At 47.2% G+C, this 11,929-nt stretch overlaps 1 non-coding gene across 1 annotated transcript; it reads left to right on the top strand.

Moving 5' to 3' along the window:
• Positions 1-6,556: 6,556 nt before the first annotated feature.
• Positions 6,557-6,630, top strand: TRNAT-UGU (transfer RNA threonine (anticodon UGU)). Its single transcript has one exon. It is a non-coding gene; the product is annotated as a tRNA-Thr (tRNA).
• The last annotated feature ends 5,299 nt before the right edge of the window (positions 6,631-11,929 follow it).

Below are 11,929 nucleotides of genomic sequence, written 5' to 3' on the forward strand. Positions count from 1 at the left end.
TACAAACCTACTCCTTCCTTAAAAATAATTCCATTTCCAGTATGTTCAGAAGCTCCACTAAATAGGGGTCCTTGAAATGAATGGACACACTTCATGCTTTCCTATGCAAATGCATAAAAACCTAACAAACATGTTCCTCTGCTGAAATCACTTCCAATCCTCTAAGTGTCTAGGCTTGTTTTTGTCAATTAAACAAAGGCACATGAAAACTCATTTGCAGGTCCTTGGCCTCCATGGGCAACAATGTGCAGACGAACAAGAACCACATCCACTTGGGAGGAATGGACTAGTCTGTATGACATTTGGAAAGTAAGTTGCCATTGGGACTGAAAACTCTACTGGAGGTGGACAGGAGCCTGTTACAAAACTAAAATAACCAAGATTTCCCAAACTCCCTGTAACCCATTCAAACCTCTCTTTGCGCACACGGTATCAATTGGGGCTCTAATAAATGGCAGCCTTCCTTTACCACAGATCATTGTTCCTTTAACTTTCAGATGCATCCAAATGGAGGCAGTTTAGAGGTCATGGGCTGCTAGTTCATGAGCAGGAGCAGAGTCTCTGTAAGTTTACCAACCATAGAGCTTGTTATGTCTGCATCTAAGTAAGTGCAGAGTTATTTCAATGGCTCCTACACTGACACCTGCTGCCCTTTCTGGCTGGTTAATTGCACTATTTGGAACCTGCTCCTAAAATTGCACCCTTTCTGAGAGTGTCAAAACTGCCCAAGGAAACCCCATTGGGTTTCAATGGCAGTGCAGGCAAGGACCTGATGGGACAGCACAGGGGTTTCAGCATTCCTCCTTCATGGTAGGGTCAGAGGTTGCTACTAGCATGACTGTGGGGTTCTATTCCTGGCTGTGGGAGGAAAGGGGTGTCTAGTAGATTAAAGTAGGGGCCTCAAAATCAAAGAGGAAAACCTCTCCCTTTTCAGCTTCAATGCACATTGAACAAGAACATGGCTTCTCATCTCTTAGGTTTCAGAGAAGCAGCTATGTTAATCTGTATCCTCAAAAAGTACAGGAGTATATGTGGCACCCCAGAGACTAACCAATTTCTTAGATTCTGTTGCCATCATGTGGCCATTTCATTTCACTTCTTATTGTTAAAAGGTTTGGGTACTTTGCACAGAAACGTTATTTCCTTGGGAGAGATGGAGAAGTGGAAGCTGCATTGATTTAATCCTCTGAAAATTAGATAAAGATTAAAATATTCCCCAGACAGCTCATTCCCAACCATTCTCCCTCACTGCTGCCAGTGAAGTTCAGTTCTGTCCCACGGCCCCAAGAACTGCTGGGTGCAAGTCCTGGGTCTGATGTGCAGTAAGAAAAAAAAGAAAGATAATGGATGTACCCTATCTCCTAGAACTGGAAGGAACCATTGAATCCAGCCCCTTCCTTCATTGGCCAAACCAGACAGTGTCTGCATAGAAGAATAAATGGACACAAATCAGATGTCAAGAATTATAACATTCAAAAGCCAGTTGGAGAACACGTCAGTCTCCCTGGTCACTCGATTACAAACCTAAAAGTCGCAATATTACAAGAAAAAAACTTCAAAAACAGACTCCAACAAGAGACTGCTGAATTGGAATTAATTTGCAAACTGGACACCATTAAATTAGGCTTGAATAAAGACTGGGAGCGGATGGGTCATTACACAAAGTCAAACTATTTCCCCATGTTTATTTGCCCCCTACTGTTACTCACACCTTCTTGTCAACTGTTGGAAATGGACCATCCTATCACTACAAAAGGGTGTTTTTCTCCTGCTGATAATAGCTCTCCTTAACTGATCACTCTCGTTATAGTGTGTATGGCAACACCCGTTTTTTCATGTTCTCTATCTATATCTATATCTATATCTATATCTATATCTATCCCTTCCTACTGTATTTTCCACTGCATGCATTCAGGAAAGCTTATGCTCAAATAAATTTATTAGTTTCTAAGGTGTCACAAGTACTCCTATTTCTTTTTGCAGATAAATTAATGGAGGTTAAGTCCATGAATGGCTATTAGCCAGGATGGGTAAGGAATGGGATCCCTAGCCTCTCTTTGTCCGAGGGTGGAGGTGTTAGGTTCAGTCCCTCTGGGGCACCTGGCATTGGCCACTGTTGGCAGATAGGATGCGCGGTTGGATGAACCTTTGGTCTGACCCAGTCTGGCCATTCTTATGTTCTTATGAAGGGACAGGCAGACCCCTGCAACAGAGTTTCTGTAGTGTAGTGGTTATCACATTTGCCTAACATGCAAAAGGTCCCTCATTCGAAACCAGGCAGAAGCATAATGGCTTAATTTTCCCAGCTCCTACTAGCCTGTCCCTGCTGTTGTAGGAGCAGCAGTGATTTCTATGCTCAAAATGTCTGTTATACATCCCCTGCTCCCACTTTTGTCTCCTCTCCCTCTCTGAATGCCTGTGAAGTGGCTTTACCCCTCCTGCTCCCTCCTGGACTACTCGAGGGATGAATGGGCTGGTTAAAGAGCAGAAGAACTTCCAGGTAGACAAGGTGTCTGGGACTCTAATTAGGCAGCACTTGCATAACCAGAGCATGGCCACTGCCCAAGGTGGAGTGTGACTAACCAGATGCAGCCAAGTCATCTCTAGTCACAGACCATTTGGTGCAGGTCCTTAAAAGGGGAAGGGGCCATGTGCTCAGGAGTCACTCACAAGCTTGTACCTCCAGTGAATGCCCTTTGCCCGACCGCCTGGCCAGTGGTTCTCTGTGTTGTATTTCATTGTGCCTCAGGAAGACTTACCTTCATCGCACCGTCCATAGCTGCGCTGTGGGACAGTTCCCTTGCAGAATCCTGACATCTCCAATGCTGTGCCTGTCCTGGGAGCATGAGTATGCAAGTGTGAGTGTGACACTCCCCCCTCTTCTTCTTTTGAGCTTAGCAGTCAGTATAATGAACCTGCTGCTTTCTGCCAAACTCTGGAGGGTCATTAGTCCTCCCTACGCTTACTAGCGGGCCCAATTTTGGGTAACACCTGTGATAAACTCAACCCCAGCAGGATAGAGGGTGGTGAAATGAGCTGAGAAAAAGCCTTAGCTTCACTATGTCCCGTACGGTCCACAATGGAGCTTTTTTTGGATTCTGGGACTGCATGGTCACCTGTGCTGATCGGCGCTCCACGCTGGGCAAACAGGAAATGAAGTTCAAAAGTTCGTGGGGCTTTTCCTGTCTACCTGGCCAGTGCATCCGAGTTCAGATTGCTGTCCAGAGTGGTCACAATGGTGCACTGTGGGATAGTGCCTGGAGGCCAATACCGTGGAATTGCAGGCACACTAACCCTAATCCAACATGGCAATACCAATTTCAGCACTACTCCCCTCGTCTGGGAGGAGTTCAGATATCGGTATTAAGAGCCCTTTATATCGATATAAAGGGCTTTGTTGTGTGGACAGGTGCAGGGTTAATGTGATTTAACGCTGCTAAATTCAATATAAACTAGTAGTGTTGACCAGGCCAGAGAGAGCAGCAAGTTTCCCCTATTGTTTCTTGCTCTTGTTTTTTTCACTAGCTTTTCCTCAGCACCAAGTTGTTCTTGTCTGTTGTGAGCCTGGCTAGCTCAGTTGGTAGAACATCAGACTTTTAATCTGAGGATCCAGGATTCAAATTACTGGTCAGGTGATAAACTACTCCCCAAGATCTTAAAACTGTCTTTCTGGAGTCCTCTTTGATGGTACTTTTTCTCTTCAGGATTTTCCCTTTCCTCAGAAGGGCCTTTTTGTGTGTGGCTTTGAAGGGGCAACTTCCTGACAGCCCCTTTGTCCTTGCAGCCTGGAAGAATAAAGGCCTCTGGGCATATAGCATGTTCCTTCCCTGCACGCACGCACGCACGCATGCACGCACGCACACACACACACACACAGAATATCCCTAAGAAATTAGAATCATCTGCTGCCTTCCCCTGTCCTGCTGAATCCCCAAATGAGGATGCTCTTCAGCCCAAACCCATGTCCCCTCTTTTCCCAGTGCCCCTCAGTCCCAACCTTCAGTCCCTCCTATGCACACTGCTCCGCACTCCCAACCAGAGCCTACTCCTCTTCACCCTTCTCCTCTGTCCCTACCCACAGCCCCCTCCTATTCCCAGTGCCCCTCAATCCCAACCCACAGGCCCTGCCTCCTCACACTGCTCCTCAGTCCCAACCCACAGCTCCCTCCTTCCCTCCAGCAGCAGGAGCTTCAGACCCCCTCAGGAAGATTTTCTTGCAAGGTTTCGTGTATGAGTCTGCATGTGGAGTTTACAGTATGTTGGAACCATTTTTGGTTGCTTGCCAAAATGATCACTTTTGGCTGGTGTTGGATTCCCAGTCTCCATGTTATAGGGGCAGGAGAAATAAAGGGTTGTTATCCTTATTGTGTGAATGGAGGGCAGCACAACTGTGCTCGGCAGACCCCGAATGAGGGACTCACCCTCAATTCAATAGCACTTGCTAGCCAGTGGACAGAGGTTCCAAAGCCAAGTGGGCTGGGGTCTGGGTCCCAATACTAAAATGTAGGTGTTAGATCAACTTTAGGACAGGGTGGCTGTGGAGCGATGAATGAGTCCCTAGGCAACATAGTGAGTATGGTGCCTTCTTATTTTCCCCCTCTTCCACCCAGAATGGCAAGTGAACTGTACAGAGGCACCTCTGGCCTTGCACTGACAAAGGACAGCAGCTGTGAGTGGGGTGCAGAGAGGGGATGGTTCATGTTAAAGGACTTTTGGTTGTTGGACTTATGAACTGTCGGGGGAAGGACACTGCCCAGCTTATTTAGGGGGTGGGTCTTTTCCTCATGGTTTATGCTTATGTGTTGGGGCTGCTGACATGACTTCTGCTAACCCTGGGCTTACGTTGCAATGTAGACATGCCCTGAGAGTGCATCTATACTGTGATAAAATCCCTGTGGCCTTGCTGGCCTGGATAATCTGATTTGGATTCCTGGGGCTTAGACTGGAGCCCAGGTTCGGAGACCCTCACCCCTCGTGGGGTCTCAGAGGGTGGGCTCAAGCCCAAGTGTGTACACTGTAATTTTATAACCCTGCAGCACAAGCCCCACAAGCCTGAATCAACTGACCCAGGGTTTGAGAATAGTGACTTGGGTGTGTTAATGGCAGTGTAGACATAATGCTAGGCTATGTCCACACTGCAATGAAACACCCCCGGCTGTCCCATGCCAGCTCAGGCTCCCGGGGCTTGGGCTGTGGGGTGGTAAATTTGCAGAGTAGACATCTCGGCTCAGGCTCAATACCGGGCTCTGGACCTCACAAGATTGGGAGAGAATTTAGCAAGCAAAAAACGTAAAATGGCAGTGGAGTATTTCCATGGACTCATGGCATTTCTCCATTGGTCTGTCTGCTTTGGGGCAGGGACAAGAACACGTCCTGCTGCATTCGTTATTTCAAAGGGCGGTTTAGGATTTTCATTCTCACACAGGGTGCACAAAGCAGGACTCAATCCTCACTGGAAACTAAATGAGCTGCCCGCAGATTCTGTCAGCCACAATGTGCCATTTGGTGTGAGAGCCCAGACCTGCCCCTGTCCCGGAGGGATGGGGTCATCTGCAAAGAGCTTGGAACACTGACCTATCAGCTCTTAACTCCCAAACTTTCAGTAACTCTATTGTCAGTGCCTGTGAGTGTAATTTAAACCATAAGAACAGCCATACTGGGCTGGACCAAAAGCCCATCTAGCTCTGTGTTTTGTCCTCTGACAGTAGCCAATACCAGGTGCCCCAAGAGTTACTCAACAAGGCATCATTGAGAGTTGAACCCAGGATCTCCTGTTTACAAGGCAGCTGCTTTAGCCAGCTAAGCTATAGTACCTTCCTGTGGCTAAAATACACTGTCTGCTCACACCTGACTCTCTGCCATTCCCCACCAGGGCCTGACAAGCTTTGCATGTGTTTGGATTCTGCAAAGCAGAGGAGCAGGTGACGTTTTCCTTGCAAGTCGTGTGTGTGTGTGAATCTTTGGCCAGGTCTGCACTACAAAGTTACTTCATCATCATTATATTGCTCAGGTGTGTGAAAAACACACAACACTCCCTCAGTCGGCAGCTTGTGGCTGGTGTACACACTGCAATGCCACGTCTGGCTACAAAACTGCCCTGTTTTGGTGACAAAATTAAACCACCTCGACGAGAGGCCTAGAGCTTTTTGCAGCAAACTTAAAGTGACAAATTGTCAGTGTAAATGCTGCTGGTCATTACATCACCATAACTGGCCTCCACCAGCATCCCATAAAGTCTGCCGTGAACTCATCTGCCCTGCATTCCTGCTACAGAGGCTGGGCCCCTCCCCTTTCATAGCTCCAGAAAGTTCTAACAGCTGAGTCGCTATCTACACTGGGATTAGGTTGATATAACTGCATTGCCAGCCTAAGTAATGTAATTACACCAACCTAATTTTGTAGCGTAGACCTGGCCAAAGAATCACACACACACCTTGGGAGCAAAACTTCACCTGCTCCTCTGCTTTACAGAAGCCAAACACGAGCAACGCTTGTCAGGGCCCAGTGGGACTTGTCAGAGAGTCAGGTGTGAGCACATATGCATTAAATAACAGCAGGCACCATGGCTTAGTTGGTTAAAGTACCTGTTTTGTAAACAGGAGATCCTGGGTTCAACTCCCAGTAGTGCCTGGGGGAGTGGCTTTTGGGGCACCTGGTATTGGCTACTGTCAGAAGACAAGATTCAGAGCTAGGTGGACCTACTGTTTAAATTACACTCAAAGGCATTGATAATAGAGTGACTGAAAGTTTGGGTGTTGAGAGCTGATAGGTCAGTGGTCCAGTTCCCTCAATGTGGTTTTACCATTTCCACTTCCTAACCTCCCTCCCAACCGCTGGAAAATTACAATGCAGACATATGGGCTTGAGCCCAACCTCTGAGGCCCCATGAGGGGCGAGGGTTTCTGAACTCAGGCTTCACTGTGAACACAAATATCTGCACCACAGTTTTTAGCCCCTCAGCTTTACATCCAGGATCCCAAGTCAGATGACCCAGGTCAGCCCTGCTGCCATCTTTATCCCAGGAGAGATGGACTCCAAGGGTACGTCTCCATTGCAATGGAAGCCCAGGTGTGGCACACTGTGCTCAGAGCAGCACCTGGAAGCCCCATATTCACCACTCTCATATAATGATGACATGGTTTGTACAAAGTCTGCCTGGTGAGGTATCATTTCAAAAGTCTTGATCTGTTGAACATTAATATTTTGTTGGACTGTGTGTGCTCGCATTGGTTGGGAAGTTATGAAGTTTTGCTCTGTGTGCATTACTGAGATATGTTATGAGGTTGAGAAATGCCCCCCACCAGCCTTTCAGGTGCGACAAGGGAGGAGCCAGACTCGCTGCTGTCCCATTGAAGGTATCCACACTCCCAAGGACTATGCCAGGAACCGTGTACAATGCAGGCTTCTCCAAGATAGCACAGAGACAATGGACACCGCTTGACTCACATGGTAGCAAAGGAGCTTCCTAGCAAGTTAGATGAAACTATGAAAGAGGGGAAGAGACATCATGACTTGGCCTCTCTTCCCCACAACTCAACAGCTGGAAACACACCTGGAGGACAAAGACTGAACTGATTCAGAAATCAGAAGAGAATAATAATAATACTTTCAAACCAAAGTCCCCAAACAGACTAGTATTGGTTTTTCAGCAAAATTTTTCAGTTTGGGGAATTTTTTTTTCTCAGTCAGAACTTGCCAAGGGAAGCAGGGAGATAATGTTTGAGTTGCCTCCTTCAGAACAGCTTGGCCTAGACACTAGCTCTGGTTCACTGTTCTGGCTTTGCTCGAGTTGAGGGTATTTTAATAATTTGGGCGGCTCCCAGGGTGTTTGGGGGAGATGATGAGGATGTTACCTTTAGAGACAAAAACTAAGAAATACAGGACTAGAGATTTTATTTATTTATTTATTTATTTAGAAATCTGGGATTTAGACATTTTATTTAAATCGGGGGCGGGTCTGAGTTTCTAAGAAGGTTTTTGTTTGCAAGAAGCAACATTGTTTGGTTTGTCATTGTAGCAAAGGGGGAGATGGTTGTCTATAAAGGAGGGGTGAAAACTAAATGCATCCAGAAAGAAGGGGATTTGAACCTATGCATGCAGAGAACAATAGATTAGCAGTCTACCACTTTAACCACTTGGCTATTTCATCTGAGTGGTCAAGAAAGAGACAGTAGGAGAAATCTAAGGCCAGCAGGGATAGGGACAATATGGACTTTTTAAATATTAAGCGGAAGCAGGGGCTGATTGAGCTCCCTCCTCACATCTAGTTAGGAGCTGGGGGAAAGACTTCAGGAACAGCCTGTGTTTGCATAGACACACCTACTCTGCCTAGCGATGCAGCATGATGGGGCCACTTTCCTAAAAGGACCGGTGTTGGCTGGTTACAAATCACTTTAGGATTGAGTGGAATGAAATGTTATTATCCTTCCTGCATGAGTGAAGAGCAGCAGAACATACCTAGCCGGCCCTGATGGAGGGGTAGGTGGGTGAGGAATAGCCTTTATTGGGCTGCATAGAAGTGATTGAGAACATCATCCTAGAACAGTGGTCCCCAAATATTTCACACTGTGCCCTCTTATGCATGGCCGTGGACCCTCAGAAGCCACAGTCAAGAACTGAGGCTGGGAGTGGGGTGTTGCTTGCTGGGGAGAGGGGTGCAGACAGGGGTAAGGGAGTCCAGGCCAAGCTGGGAGCCAGAGGCCCAGGCTGAGGGTGGGGTTGGGGAAGAGCTGGGACAGAGTTGGGCTGAGTGGTGCTCCCTCCATGGGGGCTGGCTCAGGCCCTGAGGTGCCCCCATGAAGGTTCCTCTGTGTCCCCCTAGGAGTTATGCCCCACATTTTGGGGACCACTGAACCCTACTCACTAATCAGGGGCTAGTGATGCCAAAGGCCAGGGAAATGGAGAACAAGTGCGGGACCCCCAGCACTGGAACCATGTGAAGGGGCTGCAGGAGAGGGTCATGGCTGGTGGCACAGGGTGGTTAAGGGCAAAGGCAGCACAGGTGGGGGCAAGAGTTAGGGGAGAAGGAGGTGCAAGGGTTGGGAGTGCAGGAGCTAGCGGTAAAGGGGGAGTGGGGATCATCCAGGGGCAATGGGGAAGTGCCAAAGTACAAGCTTTGCCCAGGGCACCATTTCCCCTAATGCTGGTCTGAGCAAACAATTGGAAATGACCCTTCAGTAAGACCAGAACCATAGTGTAGAAAAGCCCCTTTGTTAAGTGGTTGTGGCGGAGTGCTTAGGGAGATGGGTTAAAAAACACTGGGTGTCTTTCTGTGGAGGTTTCATTTTTGCCTGCTAGGCAAGGCTGGTGTGTGGTGTCTTCATGGCTGTACTTTCAGTGTCTGATCACCCACAGTGCCACAGGGAGCCAAGTCTAGACATATTCAGAGGCTCTATGCCAGGGTTTATCAAACTTCCTTTCACTACACACCCCTTCTGCCAAAAAAAACTTACTACGTAGCCCTGGAAAAAGGGACCAAGCCCCTCCCCACTGGGTAGAAGCAGGGGAGACTAAGCCCAGCCCCAGTTGGGGGAAGGCAAAACCAGAGCTTAAGGGATTCAGCCCTGGGTGGTGGGGCTCAGACTTTTGGCTTCAGCCCCAGGCCCCAACAAGTCTAATCCCAGCCTTGGTGACCCCATTAAAACAGGGTTATGACCCACTTTGGGGTCCTGACTCACAGTTTGAGAACCACTGCTCTATGCTGATTGGAGAGTTTTTTCCTGTGGGTGTAGTTAATCCACTTCCCCAAAAGGTGGCAGCTATGTCAGTGGGAGAAGCTATATTGGTGGGTGTGCAAGCTGTGGAGTTTATCACATTTAAGAAGTTTAATCAAACCCCATTTTTAAAACCACCTGTGGTCTGCGAATGACAAAGGAGCTTGATGAAGCAAGGTCTGTCCATCAAAGTCCTGGAGATCACAATTCTATACTGTTGTCATAGGTGTATAGCTTGGTAGTAGAGTACTTAACTACAGCTCAATGGGTCCTTGGTTCAAACCTCTGTGTTCTCTTTTAACCTTCTTTCTTTTTTTTAAAAAAAGGAAAACATTTTCATTTCCATTCTTCATTATGTTCAGGAGTTCCACTATACAGGGATACTTGATATGAATGTAAACACTCAACATTTTGCTGTCCATATGCATAAAAACCTAGCAAAGCTGTCCATCAGCTGAAATCAGTTCCAGTCCTCTAAATGACTAGTTTATGTTTTCATCAATTAAACAAAGGTATCATAAGAATGTACATTTGCAGATCCCTCTTCTCCAGGAGCTGTGCTGTGCAGAAGACCAAGAGCCACATCCAGCTGCAGTTCAGGAGTCTGATGACCAAAGAGCCAACAAATATTCTGAAGGTTGGAGAAAAATACCTTCTAGTGAGCTATTGAACGAGCTCAACCTGTTTAGCTTATCAAAAGAAGATTGAAAGGTTACTTCACTGAAGTGTTGAATGGTTTTAATGGAGGGAAAAGATTGGGTATGAAAGGCTCTTTAATCGAGCAGAGAAAGGCATAACAAGACCCAATGGCTGGAAGGTGAAAAGAGACAAATTCATATTACAAATAAGACACAAATATTCAACAGCAAGGATGATTCACCACAGGAAGAATGTACCAAGGAAAGTGATGGATTCTCCATCTCCTGATGTCATTTAATGAAGACTAGATGCCTTTCCGGAATGTGTTTGCCCCAATAGTAGCTATTGTGTCACACAGGAGGCCTGTGATATGCAGGGGGTCAGATTAGATGCTCTAATTGTCTCTTCCGGCCATAAAGTCGACTAATTTCTGAAAAACTGAGTGTAGCATTGGGAGCAGCGTCTGATGCTTTCCTGTCTAGCCGGCTTGCTGCCTAGAACGAACGCTCCTTGAGTGGGGTGATCCACAGAGAGTAGCTCAAACCTCCAAAGTGCCTGGCCAGGGGCAGGACATTAGCACAGCAAGGGAGGGATGTGGCAGTGACATCACAAAGGCCTTTTGCAGGACCTCAGACTATTGGTCAAAGGTGGTGGGGAGGTGGTGACCTCACAGAGAGATGCTGACATCAGCCAGGCACGAAAGGGGCGAGGAGCCAGGGAAACCTCAGAGACCCCTGTGGCTTTACTTCAGCAAGTCTCCTTCTCCAGGTCTCTCTTTGAGGACTGAGAGAGTATTCGGGTTCACGTACGTGAGCACCAGGAGGAATCTCTTTCGAGTTTTCCCCTTCCCTTTTCCTGATTTTACTAGAAAACAACTGTCTCTGTTTAGAAGGTAAGAGCCTTCTTGAGGTTTGAAACCTGTTCAGTCTGATCCATCTGGTGACAGTTGAATTCTAGGCATGGAAATCACGAGCTTAAGGAGGCCGAATTTTATTCTGCACCTGGGATTTTTGTCCCTTAGAAACACTGGGGACAATAGGGTTTGTCCTTTTTGATACACCTTTTCCTCCATCCCTCTCTCCCTCCTTTCTCTTTGTCTCTTGCTTCTTTTGTCCTTTCTCCTCTTCCCCTCCCAACACCAGGAGGTGTGTGTGTCTATGTGTGTGTGTTGCAGGGGAGTACTTGGCAGCTCCCACTGTGGGAGGTCCACCCAAAAATGTGAGGCTGAAATAGTGCTCTGGCAGTGACCCCACCCGTGACCTGGGCCATCCTTTGGGCTCTCTGGTGAGAATCCTCGGCCTCCCATCCTCAGTCTCTACCCTGATTGGCTGAGCAGGGGGTTATTGACACGGAGGAGACTCAGGTCCTTGTTCTCCTCTTTTAAAACCAAGTAAATAAGTCATAACCAGTCATACGTTTGACAAATTTTGCTGCTTTCTGCATTAACTGTCTCTGAGCAGTTCATGGTTCTCTCTAACATTGCAGTTCTCAAATACATGCTGAATAATTACTGTGCACTGTTTTTGGTCTGCAGCTCATTTGAGAACACTTTATTCAAGTCATTCAGTGTTTGAAAT

Source organism: Gopherus flavomarginatus, chromosome 11 (genome assembly GCF_025201925.1).
Source record: "Gopherus flavomarginatus isolate rGopFla2 chromosome 11, rGopFla2.mat.asm, whole genome shotgun sequence".
NCBI lineage: Eukaryota > Metazoa > Chordata > Testudines > Testudinidae > Gopherus > Gopherus flavomarginatus.